General features: G+C 44.5%; 1 protein-coding gene and 1 long non-coding RNA gene across 8 annotated transcripts in view; one reads left to right on the top strand and one right to left on the bottom strand.

Annotated features, from left to right (window-relative positions):
* The window catches only part of LOC139276085 (syntaxin-binding protein 5-like), a 671,748-nt gene that overhangs the window by 642,193 nt on the left and 8,251 nt on the right, over positions 1-21,304 (bottom strand). The window lies entirely within an intron of this gene.
* Positions 1-21,304, top strand: part of LOC139276086 (uncharacterized) — a 116,498-nt gene that overhangs the window by 87,139 nt on the left and 8,055 nt on the right. Inside the window, exon 4 of the long non-coding RNA XR_011595807.1 lies at positions 1,418-1,589. This is a non-coding gene — a long non-coding RNA (uncharacterized lncRNA). The remainder of the gene's footprint in view (positions 1-1,417; positions 1,590-21,304) is intronic.

The following is a 21,304-nucleotide window of genomic DNA, read 5'->3' as shown; positions in this document are numbered from 1 at the left end:
GAGCCTAGTTTGCCATTCAGTTCGCTCATGGTTGAGCGACGAGTGTTTGTGGCGAGATGCGGTGAATGTTTATGGCGGAGGAGCGGTGAGAGATTGTGGCGGAGGTGCAACAGATGAGGTTACGGGGCCCGGAAGAGCTGAGGGCCCAGGGGCAGCATGGGCCAGCCCATACTGCGATATGTGTGCGCGCTAGGTCCGTGCAGCAGAGCAGGTCTCCAGTCATCCTGGTTAACCCTTGCCACTGGATAAAGACCTAGCTCTGTCAAGCACATGTGGTGGCTGGTGTGCAACGGTCACCACACGTTAAAAAAATTCACGCACAGGCATCTTCCACCCCCTCAATTGCAGTTCAGGACTGGAACATCGGGTCCTTCATTGTGAACTCATGGAAGCAAGTCATCCTCGTTTGAGGGACTGCCTATGGTGATGGTGATGATGCCTCATTTCCTTTGATCGAAAAGCCAGTATTTTTGAATAGCTCCCCACTACCAAACAAAGTAGCCCTTTCGTATCTAGAGATAACAACCTTCCTATCGGGATACCCATAATAGGGCAGCCATTACAGATAACGGCTCTCTTCTTGTCAGTGGTGAACCTGCATAAATAGCTTGTGGTAACAGTCAAACAAACTAACTTAATGGAGTCTGTCTACAGGCCATATTATAACAAAGTGGTATGTCCTCTTTTGAGTATGAAAGTGTACTCCAGTGCCTATACTAAGCTATATCAACAAGCTCTCAAGCAAATAGAGGGAAACTTAATGGAAACTGCAGCCATGACATTCATTTTAAAAATCCCAGCACTGTGGTCTCACTGCAATTTCACATGAAAAGACCAGAATATAAAGATGTTATCATTTTAAACAAGAAGGCAACACTTGTTAAAGGAAGTTATACATGTTGTGCAGGGGGATTGAGTGTTATAGAAATATTACTAGTACAGCTTGATTCTTTTCAGGGAAGGAACTCTGGGGCAGAATCAGATGTCTTTTCATCTGTTTTTCAGGCATGCAATGGGTGCTAAACTTATCAATATCGGACTGCAATTGTTCGCACCCGATATTGACCAGAAATAAGTCGTGTGTCATACTGGTTCGGCCGCAAATCAGTTGTTCCGGGTGCCTGCTTAAAAGAAGCATTTATGCCATTAATTGTTTTAAGATCCTTTTGTGAAATTGATCTGTGCCAGCACCTGATTCACTAATTCTTAAGCCCATCAAGCAAATTACGGCAGGAACAATCGGAAAACAGGCTGCAAAAGTACAATTTAAAGTAATCCTCACTTCCATTACAGTAAGTTTCTGGTTAGTCGTTTTAGGCTGTGAGGGTACTACTGGGATTTTTTTTTGGCTGTTTTGATTGCAGTAGCAGAGTTTTAAAAATTTTGTGCATTATTTTTATCATGGTTGTTCTGCTAGATTTATCATTGTGGCTGGAGGATGAGGAGCAGCAGCATCAGCAAGGAAGAGTGCAAAGACCAGGAGATACTGGTAGAAGAGGGCAAAGAAGGGAAGGGCGCAGGAGGCCCACCATTCATGCATTCGGGAACCAGATTTCATACCTAAACCTGATTGATGAGCAATGTGTGAGGTAGGGTTGCCAACTCTGGTTGAACGTATTCCAGAAGATTTTATTACATGACTTGCACTTCTCTGCTCCGACTGCCCCCTCCCCACACTCCCATCATTAGTTGCCCGACATATCCATTCTCACAGCGCCAATTAAAAAGCAAACAGACTGTTCATTACCTGATTGGATGATTCTTGGCTGTTAGTAAAACAGCCTTATTTCTCCATGTCCAATATTTTTATAACAATTAAATGAATGTGTTCAATGAAAAAACAAATTATATTTAATGCCCCTATGATTTTTTCTCCGGGTTGTTTGCAGTAATATACGGTAGCTTAACCTTTAATCCCTGGATACTCCAGGACAATCCTAAGGGTTGGGAATCCTGGTCTGAGATGCCTGTGGCTGTCAAGGTAACTTTGATCTTTAATCTTATATGCCATAAGGTAATTCCAGGTTGCAATAGATGATATAAGCAATCACCCAGTTTGCAGTCGATTGCTGAATCAGGAATCTGATGGAAGCATTGTACGCCAAGAGGAACCAATGCACCTTGTTCCTCATGGAGGTAGCGAAGCAAGGAAGGAGCTGTGGGCTTTGCCAGGATAGCAGGCTTCCCAGGTGAGCAAAGCATTATAGAATGCATGCACAATGCCTTCCATGCTCTACATGAAGACCCAGGGATATACATGAACAAGAGATTCCATTGCATGAATGTGTGACGACAGGTATAACATTGTGCAGGTCTGCGCCTGATTTCATGATGCCTTTACCCTGCGCCAGTCCTCAATCATATCTCTCTTCCATCCAGACTATTGGGTTAGAGGATGTCTGCTTGGGGATAAGGGGTATCCACTAACTATTTGGCTCATGACTTCGGTTAGGAACCCAGAACATACACTAGGAGTGCTACAATCAGACCCATGCCTCCACTAGAGTTCTCATGAAATAAATCATCAGCCTTCTGAAGCAGAGGTTTTGCTACCTGGACAAGTCTGGAGGCATTCTGCAATACAGTCCCGACAGTATGTCCAATTTCATAATTGTCTGATGCATCCTACATAACTTTGCTCTTACAGACACCTGTGGAGGAAGAAATGGAAGAGCAGGAAGATCAGGCCGACGAAGAGCAAGGGCCACCAATCCCACCAGCTGCCAGAGCTCTGCGGCAGCAACTCATGGAGCAACGGTTCACTTGAATCATCCCTCCACTACCCTCGACAATGTACCAACAGTCCCTTCTCCCATCCCATCAAAGTACTTACATCATCATCATCTACACCCACCACATGAATGCCCTCAGAATGTACAGCTTCTTGTGTGTTGCAAGCACAAATGTTAAGACCAACATCGAAGTTAAGAAAAAGCAAAAAAACACGTAGATGTTTCATCAGTCTTAATTTCAGAATTCCAAAAAATGAACAATTGACGTTTAGGGAGGGAATTCCAGAGCATTCTTAAAAGCAGCAGGTTGTTATTAATAGCAGTGGTTCTGTGTCAGGACTGATTACTAGTGGAGTTCCACTGGCATCCATGTTACGACCATTGCTCTTCAAAATCTTCATGAATGATCTGGATGAAGGCATTGTGGAGCAGTCGACAAGTTCTGGGATTATGCAAAAGTTTGTGCGAATGTTAGGACCTTAGATGAGAAAAGTAGATTACAAGCAGATCTAGATGAGATGAGGAATGGACTCATATCTGGAAAATGTCATTTAATATCGATAAATGTAGTAACATGCACGTGGATAAGACTATCACCAAGCATGCATGCACAATACAGGGTTTTGTACTTGAGGCTTAACCCCAAATGCAGAAAGACCTAGGTGTTATAGTACACAAATTAATGTTCATGTCCTGACATGAGTCTATAGAAATAAACAAATAGAGTACTAGGATTTATTGCCAGGATGATCAAAGACAAAGTAAAAAACCTTGGTCAAGCTGCATCTAGAATACCATGTCCAGTTTTGGTCCCCTCATATGGTTGCTAATAGAGACCCTAGTAAAGATTCAGAGGAGGGCCATCAGATTGATACCTGGTTTAAAAGGCCCTTAGTTACCACAATAGGCTGAGGGCTGGATTTTCGGCTCCTTTGCGCTCCGGGTTTCGCCCCGGAGCGGTGAGAAATGGGGCGGCAAGGTCTTCTGCGCCCTGTCGCGATCCTCCAGTCCCGTTTTACAACTTCGCTTAGAAGCACCGCCAGGAAGAGCTGCGCCGGGTGTGCAACTCCTCTTGTTGCAACACCGGCAGTAGTTTGGACTCGCAACCGACCCGTACACCCTGAAGCGCGCCCCGCGATGACCGCCAGGGAAAACAGAGTGGTCCAGCCATGCTGGCAGCGGTGAGGTGGATAAAGTGCAAAAATGTAAGTTCCAGTGTTTATTCTTTTACAGCAATTTGTGTTGTGGTGGTGTGGGCAATGTTTTTGGAATGTTTGTGACTTTTTGTGGGGGTGGTCCCCTCCCGAGGCCTCTCTCGGAGCGCTCCCGGCCATGCACTTTAGTTGGCGAGGTTCCCATTTTTGCGCTGCACCTCCGTTTTCGTCCCGAAAACGGCAAAAACGAAAATCCAGCCCTTAGAGTGCTGGGATTTTTTCTACTCTTGAAAAAATAGACTTCAAAGAGATTTGATTGAGCTCTTTAAAATAATGAACAGGTTAGATCCAGGCTATTTGAAAAGAAAAAAAAAGACTTGCATTTATATAGCGTCTTTCACAACCACCGGACATCTCAAAACGCTTTACAGCCAATGAAGTACTTTAGAACTGTCGTCACTGTTGTAATGTAGGAAACGCAGCAGTTAACTTGCGCACAGCAAACTCCCACAAATAGCAATGTGATAATGACCAGATAATCTGTGTTAGTGGTATTGATGGAGGGATAAATATTGGCCAGGACACCTGTTCTTCTTCGAAATAGTGCCAGGGGATCTATTACGTCCACTTAAGCGAGCAGAGGTGGCCTTGGTTTTAACATGGCACCTCCGACAGAGGGGAACAGGGAAATGTCAGTAAGAATGTGGAACTCCTCACGTCCTCCTGCACTCTGCAGGCTTTTAACACCCAGGCCTGATGCCACTAACAACAAATTTCATTTCTTATCTCTCCTACTCTGCAGCCTCAGGGGTGCCTTGGATTAAAGGGCTGGGCTTTGGAGCCGATAGCTGCTGCATGTTAGCTGCTACTTTCAAGTTAATACATTTTAAAATCCTTTCTCCCAATGTGCCCTTTACACCTTGATCTTTTGCAATATTTTATGAACCCAATTCAGAGGGCTTGTTTGTCAGGTGACTTCATTTTTTAAAAAACACAATTTTAGGGACAGGTTTAATGCTCCATAGATTGCAACATAAGGTGTTTTTCTGTAGCTCAATGTCATCCGGGGTTCTGATGGAGCCCTCACGTATTGTTTAACCTTATTTGCTTGGGGGTTTTTTGAGGTAAATAGGTTAGGGAGGACCACAGGGCTTCAGTATAAGTTACAGAAGCATAGAACTAGGTTGGATGTCAGGAGATTTTTCTTTTCTCAGAGATGGAAGAAGTATGTCAGGTTCAGTGAGTGTGGATTCACTGCAATTATTCAAAAGGGAGCTGGATAAGTTCCTAACTATGGCTTGCAACATAGTGTATAAAAGGTAGGAGGGGTATTGGTGGATGTGTTTTCTGTTTACTGTGGTCTCCTGGAACTTGTTTGATCAACTTCGCAGAGCAATTACCCAGATTTTTCTTTCCCTAAATTGGCCTAGCGTTTTCCCCTGTTTTTGTCCCCAGAGATTGCCTGGCTAGCAAGGGGGGGGGGGGGGGCTGCAGTAGGGCTCCTGGCATGTTTACATTGCCATGACAGTATAGGACAAGCTGATCTTTTCCTGTTTGTAATTTTCATATGTTCATCTTTATCCCAAGAGGTTAGCAGTGAACAAGTTAAATTTCTGTTGTATGTAATTGCTGTAGTGTCTTCTAAGCGGTTCCTCATTGATTTCCAAGTGCTCAGTCAAACTGTCACAGCATTGTCAATCCAGATAAACATGCTATTTATGAGGATAATATTTTACAGATTGACAGTGATTGTTATTACCTTAATTGTCACCTCCGAGGACTCCATCACCACATCCTTGTTAGTCATACACCCTTATCCATCTTCAACTCTGTTAGCATCACCCTCTGCTGATGGAATAAAACTACTCCAAGCGTCTTCTTCAACTCCCACTCCTCTAGCCAAACATCTGTCACAATGATGCTCCCTCCATGAATGCACTTAACTATTCCCTTGCTTTCACTGTGGCGCACTCGTCACCATCAGATCCTTTACAGTTTCCCACCCTCAACTTTCTCTGGTACAATAAAGCCACCTTGTCCCTAAATCCAAGGATCACAGGTTTAGGTTAGCATGGGCATGACTAGCCTGAGTCATTCATCGCCAGATCCGGCTCAACCAACTGAAACAATGTCACCTCTCGCTTTCTACACCCAAGCCATCTTATTACTCCAATATAATCTTAAAAGGCAAGGGAAATTCCATGTTCCTCTTCTCCACTATTAACTGCCTCCTTCAAACACTCTTTCCTGCCCTATCCATTCACACATCTGATACAGCTGCGACTCATGAATGTGTCTACAACACTGAGACAATCTATTCAACCTCAAGCCACTTTGTCCTCCCTGACCACCCCAGCTCATCTTTTATCCTAGCTCCAACTTCACAACACTTTAGAGTTTCTCTCCAATCTGCAATTCTCTCCTTTGGATTTAGGGACAAGGTGGTTTTATTGTACCGGAGAAAGTTGAGGGTGAGAAACTGTAAAGGATCTGATGGTGACGAGTGCGCCACAGTGAAAGCAAGGGAATTATTAAGTGCATTTATGGAGGGAGCATCATTGTGACAGATGTTTGGCTAGAGGAGTGGGAGTTAAAGAAGATGCATGGAGTAGTTTTATTCCAACAGCAGAGGGTGATGCTAACAGAGTTAAAGATAGAAACATAGAAAATAGGTGCAGGTGTCGGCCATTCGGCCCTTCGAGCCTGCACCACCATTCAATAACATCATGGCTGATCATGCAACTTTAGTACCACATTCCTGCTTTCTCTCATACCCTTTGATCCCTTTAGCCATAAGGACCACATTTAACTCCCTTTTGAATATATCTAACGAACTGGCCTCAACAACTTTCTGTGGTAGAGAATTCCACAGGTTCATAATTTTCTGAGTGAAGAAGTTTCTCCTCATCTCGGTCCTAAATGGCTTACCCCTTATCCTTAGACTGTGACCCCTGGTTCTGGACTTCCCCAACCTCGGGAACATTCTTCCTGCATCTAACCTGTCCAATCCCATCAGAATTTTATATGTTTCAATGAGATCCCCTCTCATCCTTCTAAATTCCAGTGAATATAAGCCTAGTCGATCCAGCCTTTCTTCATATGTCAGTCCTGCCATCCCAGGAATCAGTCTGGTGAACCTTCGCTGCACTCCCTCAATAGCAAGAATGTCCTTCCTCAGATTAGGAGACCAAAACTGTACACAATATTCAAGGTGTGGCCTCACCAAGGCCCTGTACAACTGCAGTAAGACCTCCCAGGTCCTATACTCAAATCCTCTCGTTATGAAGGTCAACATGCCATTTGCCTTCTTCACCACCTGCTGTACCTGCATGCCAACTTTCAATGACTGATGTACCATGGCACCCAGGTCTCGTTGCACCTCCCCTTTTCCTAATCTGTCACCATTCAGATAATATTCTGCCTTCCTATTTTTGCCACCAAAGTGGATAACCTCACGTCTGTCTACATGATACTGCATTTACCCACTCACCTAACCTGTCTAAATCACCCTGCAGCCTCTTAGCATCCTCCTCACAACTCACACTGCCACCCAGCTTAGTGTCATCTGCAAACTTGGTGATATTGCATTCAATTCCTTTGTTCAAATCATTAATGTATATTTTAAATAGCTGGGGTCCAAGCACTGAATCTTGCAGTACCCCACTAGTCACTGCCTGCCCTTTTGAAAAGGACCCGTTTATTCCCGCTCTTTGCTTCCTGTCTGCCAACCAGTTCTCTATCCACGTCAATACATTACCCCCAATACCATGTGCCTTAATTTTGCACACTAATCTCTTGTGTGGGACCTTGTCAAAAGCCTTTTGAAAGTCCAAATACACCACATCCACTGGTTCTCCCTTGTCCACTCTACTAGTTACATCCTCAAAAAATTCGAGAAGATTTATCAAGCATGATTTCCCCATGCTGACTTGGACAGATCCTATCACTGCTTTCCAAATGCGCTGCTATTAATTACATCTTTAATAATTGATTCCAACATTTTCCCCACTACCGATGTCAGGCGAACCGGTCTATAATTCCCTGTTTTCGCTCTCCCTTCTTTTTAAAAGTGGAGTTACATTAGCTACCCTCCAATCCATAGGAACTGATCCAGAGTCTATAGAACATTGGAAAATGACCACCAATGCTTCCACTATTTCTAGGGCCACTTCCTTAAGTACTCTGGGATGCAGACTATCAGGCCCTGGGGATTTATCGGCCTTCAATCCCATCAATTTCCCTAACACAATTTCCTGACTAATAAGGATTTCCTTCAGTTCCTCCTTCTCGCTAGACCCTCAGTCCCCTAGTATTTCTGGAAGGTTATTTGTGTCTTCCTTAGTGAAGACAGAACCAAAGTATTTGTTCAACTGGTCTGCCATTTCTTTGTTCCCCATTATAAATTCACCTGATTCTGACTGCAAGGGACCTACATTTGTCTTCACTAATCTTTTTCTCTTCACATATCTATAGAAGCGTTTGCAGTCAGTTTTTATGTTCCCTGCAAGCTTACTCTCATACTCTATTTTCCCCCTCCTAATTAAACCCATTGTCCTCCTCTGATTTTAAATTTCTCCCAGTTCTCAGGTTTTCTGCTTTTTCTGGCCAATTTATATGCCTCTTCTTTGGTTTTAATACTCTCCCTAATTTCCCTTGTTAGCCACGGTTGAGCCACCTTCCCCGTTTTATTTTTACACCAGACAGGGATGTACAATTGTTGAAGTTCATCCATGTGATATTTAAATGTCTGTCATTGCCTATCCACCGTCAACCCTTTAAGTATCATTTGCCAGTCTATCCTAGCCAATTCATGATGGAAGGAAGCCCTCACCAGACTTATCCCCTCACTGTGACCCATCACCTGCTCCCTTGACTCCGGACCAATCTCCTGAACACTCAGCCATTTATCCAAGCCAACATCAGAAACTGCTGTGAAATAATAATAGAATCTGGGATTAAGTTTTATAAATCGGGTCACAGAGTACAAAAGCTATGAGGTGATGCTAAACCTATATAAATCATTGGTTAGGTTGCAGTTAGAATACGTGCCGTTTTGAGCACCTTCAGCAAGGATGTCAGGATCATGAAGAGGATATAGAATAAATTCACTAATATTCACCAAGGATGAGGGCTTAGTTATGAGGCGACACTCGAGAAATTGGGGCTCTTTTCTTTAGAACAAATAGTTATAAGGTGATAGAAACATAGACATAGAAACATAGAAAATAGGTGCAGGAGTAGGCCATTCGGCCCTTCTAGCCTGCACCGCCATTCAATGAGTTCATGGCTGAACATGCAACTTCAGTACCCCATTCCTGCTTTCTCACCATACCCCTTGATTCCCCTAGTAGTAAGGACTTCATCTAACTCCTTTTTGAATATATTTAGTGAATTGGCCTCAACAACTTTCTGTGGTAGAGAATTCCACAGGTTCACCACTCTCTGGGTGAAGAAATTCCTCCTCATCTCGGTCCTAAATGGCTTCCCCCTTATCCTTAGACTGTGTCCCCTGGTTCTGGACTTCCCCAACATTGGGAACATTCTTCCTGCATCTAACCTGTCTAACCCCGTCAGAATTTTAAACGTTTCTATGAGGTCCCCTCTCATTCTTCTGAACTCCAGTGAATACGAGCCCAGTTGATCCAGTCTTTCTTGATAGGTCAGTCCCGCCATCCCGGGAATCAGTCTGGTGAACCTTCGCTGCACTCCCTCAATAGCAAGAATGTCCTTCCTCAGGTTAGGAGACCAAAACTGTACACAATACTCCAGGTGTGGCCTCACCAAGGCCCTGTACAATTGTAGCAACACCTCCCTGCCCTTGTACTCAAATCCCCTCGCTATGAAGGCCAACATGCCATTTGCTTTCTTAACCGCCTGCTGTACCTGCATGCCAACCTTCAATGACTGATGTACCATGACACCCAGGTCTCTTTGCACCTACCCTTTTCCTAATCTGTCACCATTCAGATAATAGTCTGTCTCTCTGTTTTTACCACCAAAGTGGATAACCTCACATTTATCCACATTATACTTCATCTGCCATGCATTTGCCCACTCACCTAACCTATCCAAGTCGCTCTGCAGCCTCATAGAATCCTCCTTGCAGCTCACACTGCCACCTAACTTAGTGTCGTCCGCAAATTTGGAGATACTACATTTAATCCCCTCGTCTAAATCATTAATGTACAGTGTAAACAGCTGGGGCCCCAGCACAGAACCTTGCGGTACCCCACTAGTCACTGCCTGCCATTCTGAAAAGTCCCCATTTACTCCTACTCTTTGCTTCCTGTCTGACAACCAGTTCTCAATCCATGTCAGCACACTACCCCCAATCCCATGTGCTTTAACTTTGCACATTAATCTCTTGTGTGGGACCTTGTCGAAAGCCTTCTGAAAGTCCAAATATACCACATCAACTGGTTCTCCCTTGACCACTCTACTGGAAACATCCTCAAAAAATTCCAGAAGATTTGTCAAGCATGATTTCCCTTTCACAAATCCATGCTGACTTGGACCTATCATATTACCTCTTTCCAAATGCACTGCTATGACATCCTTAATAATTGATTCCATCATTTTACCCACTACCGATGTCAGGCTGACCGGTCTGTAATTCCCTGTTTCTCTCTCCCTCCTTTTTTAAAAAGTGGGGTTACATTGGCTACCCTCCACTCCATAGGAACTGATCCAGAGTCAATGGAATGTTGGAAAATGACTGTCAATGCATCCACTATTTCCAAGGCCACCTCCTTAAGTACTCTGGGATGCAGTCCATCAGGCCCTGGGGATTTATCGGCCTTCAATCCCATCAATTTCCCCAACACAATTTCCCGACTAATAAGGATTTCCCTCAGTTCCTCCTCCTTACTAGACCCTCCGACCCCTTTTATATCCGGAAGGTTGTTTGTGTCCTCCTCAGTGAATACCGAACCAAAGTACTTGTTCAATTGGTCCACCATTTCTTTGTTCCCCGTTATGACTTCCCCTGATTCTGACTGCAGGGGACCTACGTTTGTCTTTACTAACCTTTTTCTCTTTACATATCTATAGAAACTTTTGCAATCCGTCTTAATGTTCCCTGCAAGCTTCTTCTCGTACTCCATTTTCCCTGCCCTAAACAAACCCTTTGTCCTCCTCTGCTGAGTTCTAAATTTCTCCCAGTCCCCGGGTTCTCTGCTATTTTTGGCCAATTTGTATGCCACTTCCTTGGCTTTAATGCTATCCCTGATTTCCCTTGATAGCCACGGTTGAGCCACCTTCCCTTTTTTATTTTTACGACAGACAGGAATGTACAATTGTTGTAGTTCATCCATGCGGTCTCTAAATGTCTGCCATTGCCCATCCACAGTCAACCCCTTCAGTATCATTCGCCAATCTATCCTAGCCAATTCACGCCTCATACCTTCAAAGTTACCCTTCTTTAAGTTCTGGACCATGGTCTCCGAATTAACTGTTTCATTCTCCATCCTAATGCAGAATTCCACCATATTATGGTCACTCTTCCCCAAGGGGCCTCGCACAACGAGATTGCTAATTAATCCTCTCTCATTACACAACACCCAGTCTAAGATGGCCTCCCCCCTAGTTGGTTCCTCGACATATTGGTCTAAAAAACCATCCCTTATGCACTCCAGGAAATCCTCCTCTACCGTATTGCTTCCAGTTTGGTTAACCCAATCTATGTGCATATTAAAGTCACCCATTATAACTGCTGCACCTTTATTGCACGCACCCCTAATTTCATGTTTGATGCCCTCCCCAACATCACTACTACTGTTTGGAGGTCTGTACACAACTCCCACTAACGTTTTTTGTCCTTTGGTATTCTGCAGCTCTACCCATATAGATTCCACATCATCCAAGCTAATGTCCTTCCGAACTATTGCCTTAATTTGCTCCTTAACCAGCAATGCTACCCCACCTCCTTTTCCTTTTATTCTATCTTTCCTGAATGTTGAATACCCCTGGATGTTGAGTTCCCAGCCCTGATCATCCTGGAGCCACGTCTCCGTAATCCCAATCACATCATATTTGTTAACATCAATTTGCAGAGTTAATTCATCCACTTTATTGCGGATACTCCTTGCATTAAGACACAAAGCCTTCAGGCTTGTTCTTTTAACACCCTTTGTCCTTTTAGAATTTTGCTGTACAGTGGCCCTTTTTGTTCTTTGCCTTGGGTTTCTCTGCCCTCCACTTTTCCTCATCTCCTTTCTGTCTTTTGCTTTTGCCTCCTTTTTGTTTCCCTCTGTTTCCCTGCATTGGTTCCCATCCCCCTGCCATATCAGTTTAAATCCTCCCCAACAGCACTAGCAAACACTCCCCCTAGGACATTGGTTCCGGTCCTGCCCAGGTGCAGACCGTCCGGTTTGTACTGGTCCCACCTCCCCCAGAACCGGTTCCAATGCCCCAGGAATTTGAATCCCTCCCTGTTGCACCACTGCTCAAGCCACGTATTCATCTGCACTATCCTGCGATTCCTACTCTGACTATCACGTGGCACTGGTAGCAATCCCGAGATTACTACTTTTGAGGTCCTACTTTTTAATTTAGCTCCTAGCTCCTTAAATTCGTTTCGTAGGACCTCATCCCTTTTTTTACCTATGTCGTTGGTACCAATGTGCACCACGACAACTGGCTGTTCTCCCTCCCTTTTTAGAATGTCCTGCACCCGCTCCGAGACATCCTTGACCCTTGCACCAGGGAGGCAACATACCATCCTGGAGTCTCGGTTGCGGCCACAGAAACGCCTATCTATTCCCCTCACCATTGAATCCCCAATCACTATTGCTCTCCCACTGTTTTTCCTGCCCTCCTGTGCAGCAGAGCCAGCCATGGTGCCATGAACTTGGCTGCTGCTGCCCTCCCCTGATGAGTCATCCCCCACAACAGTACCCAAAGCAGTGTGTGTGTTTTGCAGGGGGATGACCACAGGGGACTCCTGCACTACCTTCCTTGCACTGCTCTTCCTGTTGGTCTTCCATTCCCTATCTGGCTGTGGATCCTTTCCCTGCGGTACGACCAACTCGCTACACGTGATACTCACGTCATTCTCAGCATCGTGCTAGAGCAGTTCAAAATCATGAAAAGTTTTGGTAAGGTAAGCTATTTCCACTGGTCAGTGAGTCGGTAACTCGGCTACATAAATTTATCATCACCAAAACAACAAATGGAGCAATTAGGAGATTTTTTTTTCCACTCAGAGAATTGTTAGGACCTAGGATGTTTCAACAGTGGTGGAAGCAGAATCCATAATAGCTTTTAAATAAGAATTTTATAAAGAAATGTTTTTAAGGATTTGGGGAAAGAGACTCAGCGGATAGATCTTTCAGATAGTCAGTGCAGATGCGATAAGCTGAATGGCCTTCCAAGCTCCCTTCCTTCAGACACCATTTCTCCCCTTTCCAAATTGCCATAGTAACCCCACTCCAAAAAAACTACCCTCAATCACTTTGCCAGCATTACTGTGACTTCTTAGGTCAAAATCGCCAATGACATTTTGTGTGATTATGACTGTAGCACATTACCCAGTCTCATGTTTTCTCGCTTTTTGACACAATCAACTGCACCTTCCATCGCCATGTCCACCTCTATGGACTTCCATTGCACAGTCCTCATATGGCTCCTTCTCGTGCTAACGCGGCTAGCACGTCTTGTGCAATAGCTTCTTCTCCTATGCCCGCATGGTCACGTCTGTTATGCGTCATGGTTCTATCCTTGACCTACTCACATTCTTCAGCTATATGTTTCCGTTCATATCATAATTTTTAAGCATGGGGTCAGCTTTCATATGCTCCCGCACCTTTACCTCTGGTGCCCAAGGACTTATCCTTAGACCCCTCCTATTTTGCATCTACGTGCTGCTCCTCGGCGACATCATCCGAAAACACAGCGTCAGTTTCCACATATATGCTGATGATACCCAGCTCGAGCTCACTTCCATCTCTCTCACCCCTCCAATGTCTCTAAATTGTCAGACTGCTTGTCCGACATCCAGTACTGAATGAGCATTAATTTCTTCCAACTTAACATTGGGAAGACTGAAGCCCTGATCTTCAGTCCCTGCCAAACTCCATTCCCTGGCTACCGACTCCATCCCTCTGCCTGGCAATTGTCTGAGGCTGAACCATACTGTTCGCAACCTTGGTGTTATATCTGACCCCGAAATGAGCTGCCTACCACATAATCCAAGCCATCACTAAGACCACCTATTTCCACCTCCGTAACATCGTTCGGCTTTGCCCTTACCTCAGCTTATCTGCTGCAGAAACCCTCATCCATGCCTTTGTTACCTCTATACTTAACTATTCCAACCAAATCCTGGCTTGCCTCCCTAGTTCTACCCTCTGTAAATTTGAGGTTATCCAAAACTCTGCTGCCTGTGTCTTAACTCGGACCAAGTGCTGCGCACACATCATCCCTGTGCTCGCTGACTTACATTGGCTCCCAGTTAAGCAACACTTCGATTTTAAAATTTTCATCCTTGTTTTCAAATCCTTCCCCCTCCCTATCTTTGTAACCTCCTCCAGACCTAACAGCCCCCGCCCCCCGCGATTTCTGTGCTCCTCAAATTCTGACCTCTTGAACATCCCCGATTTTAATCACTCCACCATTAGCAGTCATGCCTTCAGCTGCCGAGGCCCTAAGGTCTGGAATTGCCTCCCAAAACCTCTCCACCGCTCTTTTCTCCTTTAAGAGGCTCTTTAAAACCTATATCTTTGATCAAGCTTTTGGTAATCTGCCCTAATATCGCGTATGTGGCTCAGTGTCAAATTTTGTTTGATAACGCTCCTGTGAAGCGCCTTGGGATGTTTTACTACGTTAAAGGTGCTATATAAATGCAAGTTGTTGTTGTTGTTTGCCAAAAGGCACTCAGCTTAACCTCTCCACCACAACCCTCAATGACACAACTGTCAATGTGCTAGCCGACTACCTGTTCGGCATCAAGTCAGAAACGAGCCACAACTTTTTGAATTTCAACATTAGCAGGACCAAAGCTATCTTTTTCAGTCCCAGCCAGAAACACTGCACTTCTGGATGCCCACTTAAACTTTACCAGATAATGCTCCTGTTTACAGACCAGTTAGCCTGACATTAGTATTCGGGAAAATGCTAGAATCTATTATTAAGGATGTGGTAACAGGGTACTTAGAAAATAATAATAGGATTGGGCAGAGTCAACACGGATTTATGAAAGGAAAATCATGTTTGACAGAGAGTTTTTTGAGGTTGTAACTAGAAGAATAGATAAGAGGGAACCAGTGGATGTGGTGTATTTGGATTTTCAGAAGATATTCGATAAGGTGCCACACAAGAGGTTATTGAACAAAATTAGGGCTCATGGGGGTAATATATTAACATGGATTGAGGATTGGTTAACAGACAAAAAACAGAGAGTAGGAATAAATGGATCATTTTTGGATTGGCAGGCTGTAACTAATGGGCTGCCGCAAGGACGGTGTTTGGGCCCCAGCTATTCACAATCTATATCAATGATTTGGATGAGGGGACCAAATGTAATATATTCAAGTTTGCTGATGTTACAAAGCTAGGTGGGAATGTAAGTTGTGAGGAGGATGCAAAGAGGCTTCAAGGGGATATAGACAGGCTAAGTGAATGGGCAAGAACATGGCAAATGGAATATAGAGGCCAAGCTTTGGCCTGAGTTGCTCCTGTTTTTTTGGAGCAACTGGTTTAGAATGGAGTATCTTAGAAATTTGAATTCTCGGCATTTAGTTTGCTCCAGTTCTAGTCAGTTAGAACAGTTTCACTTTGGAGCAGAATTTTTTTTCAAAAGGGGGCGTGTCCGGCCACTTACGCCTGTTTTCAAAGTTGAGGCAGTGAAAACTTATTCCAAACTAACTTAGAATGGAGTAAGTGAAGATTTTTGTACGTTCAAAAAAACCTTGTCTACACTTTAGAAAATCAGACGTAGGTTACAAATATGGCGTAGGGAATGGGGGGGGGGGGTTTAAAGGGAAGTTTACAAACATTAAACACTTCACTTTTCCAAATAAAGAGCCATCATCAATAATAAATGATAAATACATCAATAAATCAACCAATAAAATCAAAAAAAAATTAAAAAATTAAAAATGTTAAATCAATAAATAAAACATTTTTTACTTACCGACTGCAGCACCGGGAGTCCTCCAAAAGCGTGCTGGAACGGCCCCCCCAGTGTGTCTCTGTCAGTGTCTCTATCTCTCTGTCTGTGTGTGTGTCTCTCACTCTCGGTCAGTGTCTGTGTTTCTGACAGCGAGGGGAGGGGGAGAAGGGGGGTGGGGGAGAGGAGGTGCGGAGGAGAGGAGGGGGGGGAGAAGGGGGGGAGGGGGAGAAGAGAGAGAGGATGGAGGAAGGGAAGGAGAGAGGAGGGAGGGAGGGAAGGAGAGAGGAAGGAGGGAGGGAAGGAGGGAGGAGGGAGGGAGGGAGGGAAGGAGAAGAGGGACGGAAGGAGAGAGGAGGGAGGGAGGGAGGGAGGGAGGGAAGGAAGGAGAGAGGAGGGACGGAAGGAGAGAGGAGGGAGGGAAGGAGAGCGGAGGGAGAGAGAGAGAGGAGGGAGAGAGAGAGAGGAGGGAGAGAGAGAGGAGGGAGGGAGGGAAGGAAGGAGAGGGGAGGGAAGGAAGGAGAGGGGAGGGAAGGAAGGAGTGGGAAGGGAGAGAAGGAGGCTGAACGGCCGGGCCCAATACTTCGGGCTGGATTTACAGGTAGGTGGCGTCAGGTCTCGGGAGGGGGGGGGTCGCGGAGGTCCGGGGGAGGGGGTCGCGGAAGGGGGGAGTCGCGGAGGTCCGGGGTGGGGAAGAGAATCGCGGAGGTCCGGGGTGGGAGAGTCGCGGAGGAGGGGGGGGGGGGGGGGGGAAAAGAGAGTCGCGGAGGTCCGGGGGGGGGCGTGGAGGTCGGGTCGGGGTCCGGGGGGAGTGGGGAGAGCGGGGGTCCGGTCGGGTGGGAGGAGCCTTATGCACGCAGCCCCAGTGAGGCCATTCGGCCAGGGCTAGGGGCTGCGTGCTTCGGGCCCCTCCCACAGTTTTGGGCGCCTGGAGCTACTGCACATGCACGCCCACTATAGCGCGCATGTGCAGAGGTCCCGGCACTGCTTTCAGCGCAGGGACCTGGCTCCACCCCCCCACAGCTCGTGCTGCGTTGCGCCGAGCTGCAAAGGACCTGCAGGGAGCCGGAGAATAGATCGTTTTTTTTAGGCGCACTTTGTGGCGCGAAAAACGGGCATCCAGGGCCGGGCTGCGCCGTTTTAGGCGCGGCCCGAAACTTGGGCCCAATATGTGGAAAAATGTGAAGTCATCCACTTTGGTAGAAAAAATTGAAAAGCAGAGTATTTTTTAAAGAGTGTGAAATTGGGAAATGTTGGTGTTCAAATGGACCTGGGTGTCATGGTACACGAGTCACTGAATGTTAACATGCAGGTACAGCAAGCAATTAAGAAAGCAAATAGTATGCTGGCCTTTATTACAAGAGGATTTGAGTATAAGAATAAAAACATCTTATTGCAATTATATAATTGCATCTGGATTATTGTGGACAATTTTGGTCTCCTTACCCAAGGAAGGATATACTTACCATTGAGGGAGTGCAACGAAGGTTCATGGATTCCTGGGGTGGGGTGGGGGGAGGGGATTGTCCTATGAGGAGAGATCGAGTCGACTGGGCCTATATTCTCTAGAGTTTAGAAAAATGAGATGTGATCTCATTGAAACATACTAAAATTCTTATAGGGCTTGACAGGGTAGATGCAGGAAGAATGTTTCCTCTGGCTGGGGAGTCTAAAACCAGGGATCAAAGTCTCAGAATAAGGAAGTCAGCCATTTAGGACTGAGATGAGGAGAAACTTCTTCACTCAGAGGGTGTTGAATCTTTGGAATTCTCTACCCTGGAGAGCTGTGGAGGCTCAGTCTTTGAGTATATTCAAGACAGAGATTGATATATTTTTGAACGTTAAGGGAATCAAAGGATATGGGGACAGTGCAGGAAAGTGGAGTTGAGGTAGATGAACAGCCATGATCTTATTGAATGGCACAGCAGGCTCGAGGGGCCGAATAGCCTACACCTGCTCCTAATTCTTATGTTGTTATGTAATCCATCACCAAGACCACCTACTTTTACCTCTGAAATATCACCCATCTGCACCGCAACTTCATCTCACTGCCACTGAAACCCTCATTTATGCTTTTACACTAGGTTTCCAAGCTCCGCCCTTTATAAACTCCAACTCATCCCAACTGCATTCTATCTTGCCTAAAGTCCCACTCACCTATCACCACTGTTCCCCATCTCCATCGGCTCTCTGTCCTTTAGCACATCACGTTCAAAATTACTGGCTTCATCTACAAATGTGCTACCTCACTCCACCTTACCTCTGTAACCTCCCCAGTCTTACATCCCTTCACGGTTACTAGCTACTGTGTGCTTCTCACCAGCCTCCTCCCCCCCCCACCGCCCTTTCACTTGGTAGTAGAGCCGTCAGCCATTGTGCTCCCACACTTTGGAATCGTCTCCCTAAATCCCTCTACTTTCCTACATCTCTCCCCACCTTCAAAAACGTTCTTAAAACCTACCTCTTTTGTCGTGCCTTTAACAACCTCCCTAATTTTTCTCCTGCTCAAGTCTGACCCCCAACTACTGAGCACCTGAAATGTTCTGCTATATTAAAAGTGCTATGGAACTACAAGGTCTAATTGTTGTAAACTTGTTAGAACACGTTGGAGCCCATTCACTTGAATCTAAAAATGGCTAAGAAGCTGACTGATCTTTCCTATCTCTGATATACATTACTTGGACAGCTGCCACCAGAATTATTTTTAAATAGTTCTCTGAAAGTTAACAATTTTTTTCATAAATGTTGTAATTTGATCAAGAATTACCAAATTGCATTAAAATTAAAGCATTGTATAATCAAAAACAAGTGAACTAAATCCAAATTCACTGTTCCTAACCAACATTTTTAAAGTTATAATTTATCCATTGAACTGAACAACAATATGAAATTGATACCAAAAAAAGTGCAAGATCATGTTCTACTTCAACTCTTTTAGCTACAGCTTTCAAATTGTACTTATATGATCAATTTTGATTTAATTTTCAACATAAGGGTTCAATTCCACAAAATATTTTACAAAAAAAATGCAGGAATCTCAGATCATTTTCTTAATCAAAACTGCTCGGCTAAAGTTGTCATTTTTCTTCAATTTAACCTTCCAAACCTAATTTGAAACACAACATGCCAAGACATATATTCTATGCTCGATATCTTCTGTATTAATAAAGAATACTCTTCACTAGCCTGGATGAGTGTAGCTCCAACAACCTTCAAGAAGCTGAACACCATCCAGGACAAAGTAGCCCGCTTGATTGGCACCCTATCCACCATCTTAACCATTCACTCCTTGCACCACTGACACACCATATCTGCAGTGTGTACTATCTACAGGATGCACTACAGCAAGGCTTCTTCAACAGCACCTCCCAAACCTGCAACCTCTACCAGTTAGAAAGACAAGGGCAGCAGGCGCATGAGAACACTACCACCTAATTTTCCCTCCAAATCACACACCATCCTGATTTGGAACTATATCGCCATTCCTTCATCGTCGCCAAGCCAAAATCCTGGAACTCCTTATCGAATAGCACTGTGGGAGGAACTTCACCACACACACTGCAGCGGTTCAAGGCAGCAGTTCACCACCACCTTCTCAAGGACAATTATGGATGGCAAATAAACACGGGCCTTGCCAGCAACGCCCACATCCAGTGAATAAAAGAAAGACTTGCATTTATATAGCAGCTTTCACGACCACCGGACATCTCAAAGCGCTTTACAGCCAATGAGTACTTGTGGAGTGTAGTCACCATAGTAATGTACGAAATGCGGCAGTCAATTTGCACATAGGAAGCTCCCACAAACAGCAATGTGATAATGACCAGATTATCTGTTTTTGTTATGTTGATTGAGGGATAAATATTGGCCAGGACACCAGGGATGATTCCCCTGCTCTTCTTCAAAATAGTGCCATGGGATCTTTTACATCCACCTGACAGAGCAGACGGGGCCTCGGTTTAACGTTTTATCTGAAAGATAGCACCTCCAACAGTGCAGCACTCCCTTAGCATTGCACTGGAGTGTCTGCCAAGATTTTTGTGTTCAAGTCCCTGTGAGAATTCTTCAATGTGATTGGCTGTTTAGCCAGCTTGAAGACATCACTGTTGCTGGTCACGTAGGATTCACTTGATTTGGCGCCAGTTTCAAACAAAGATTGGGAAAGGTGACATTCACACCAGCAATCGCTAGATCTTTGTAGGCAGCTTTTTTCCAGGTCAATATTGGCGCTGACCGCAAATTTCGGGCCATTAATTTTAGCAACATGCAAAAATAAAGAATTACTTCAACAGCATCACAGGAATTTCACACCATACTGCTAAGGAGGTAACCCTAAATCTCCATTAAAGCAATGCAACAAGTGTCAAAATCATATTTTAATTTCTTCAACGTGTAGGTATCACCTTCGTATCAGCAATGAAACTACATTTAGATGCCTGAACTAAAAAATTACAACATCAGTCAGGTGCCCCAAATGACAATTATGCTGATATATTCAATTATCTAGCAAAGGGGTGAGGCAATAATAAAAGTTCCATTCACTACTGGTGAGATCTCTATACCGAAGTGTTCCCTTCCATATTGATGATAGCTGTAGGGCACATGTGTAAACAGAAGAACATCTAAATGATGATTGGAATACTCATCATGTCACGGAGTAAGACAAAATTTTAGTACCATGGCACAAATACTGCTGATATTCAGAACTAAAATTCTGCCCATATTTTTTGAGTAGTCCAAGAATAAACAAGACCGCATTCATAACAGTAAAAAAACATGTAACTACCAGTTCCAAGAGTTAAATCCATAATTTAATTTCACAGAAATTATGGGGTCAAGTTTTGGCCTGAGTTGTCCCAATTTTTTTGGAGCAATTGGTTTAGAATGGAGTATGTTAGAAATTGCAATTCTCGGAATTTAGTTTGCTCCAGTTCTAGTCAGTTAGAACAGTTTCATTTTGGAACAGATTTTTTTTTCAAAAGGGGGCATGTCCGGCCACTTACGCATGTTTTGAAAGTTTAGGCAGTGAAAACTTACTCTAAACTAACTTAGAATGGAGTAAGTCTAGATTTTTGTACGCTCAGAAAAACCTTGCCTACACTTTAGAAATCAGGCGTAGGTTACAAATCAGGCGTAAGGAACGAGGGGGGTGGGAAGTGAAGTAATTAAATTTTACAAGCATTCAACAGTCTTACTTATACAAATAAAGAGCCATCCTGAATAAAAAATTATAAACAAAGCAAATACAAAATACTGAATATTCCTACCTGTGTGAAACAGCAGCAGCCTTCAGGCAGGCCTTCCATGTTGGA

Source organism: Pristiophorus japonicus, chromosome 11 (assembly GCF_044704955.1).
Source record: "Pristiophorus japonicus isolate sPriJap1 chromosome 11, sPriJap1.hap1, whole genome shotgun sequence".
NCBI lineage: Eukaryota > Metazoa > Chordata > Chondrichthyes > Pristiophoridae > Pristiophorus > Pristiophorus japonicus.
The sequence above is the reverse complement of the archived record's forward strand: the minus strand, read 5'-3'. Positions and strand labels throughout refer to the sequence as shown.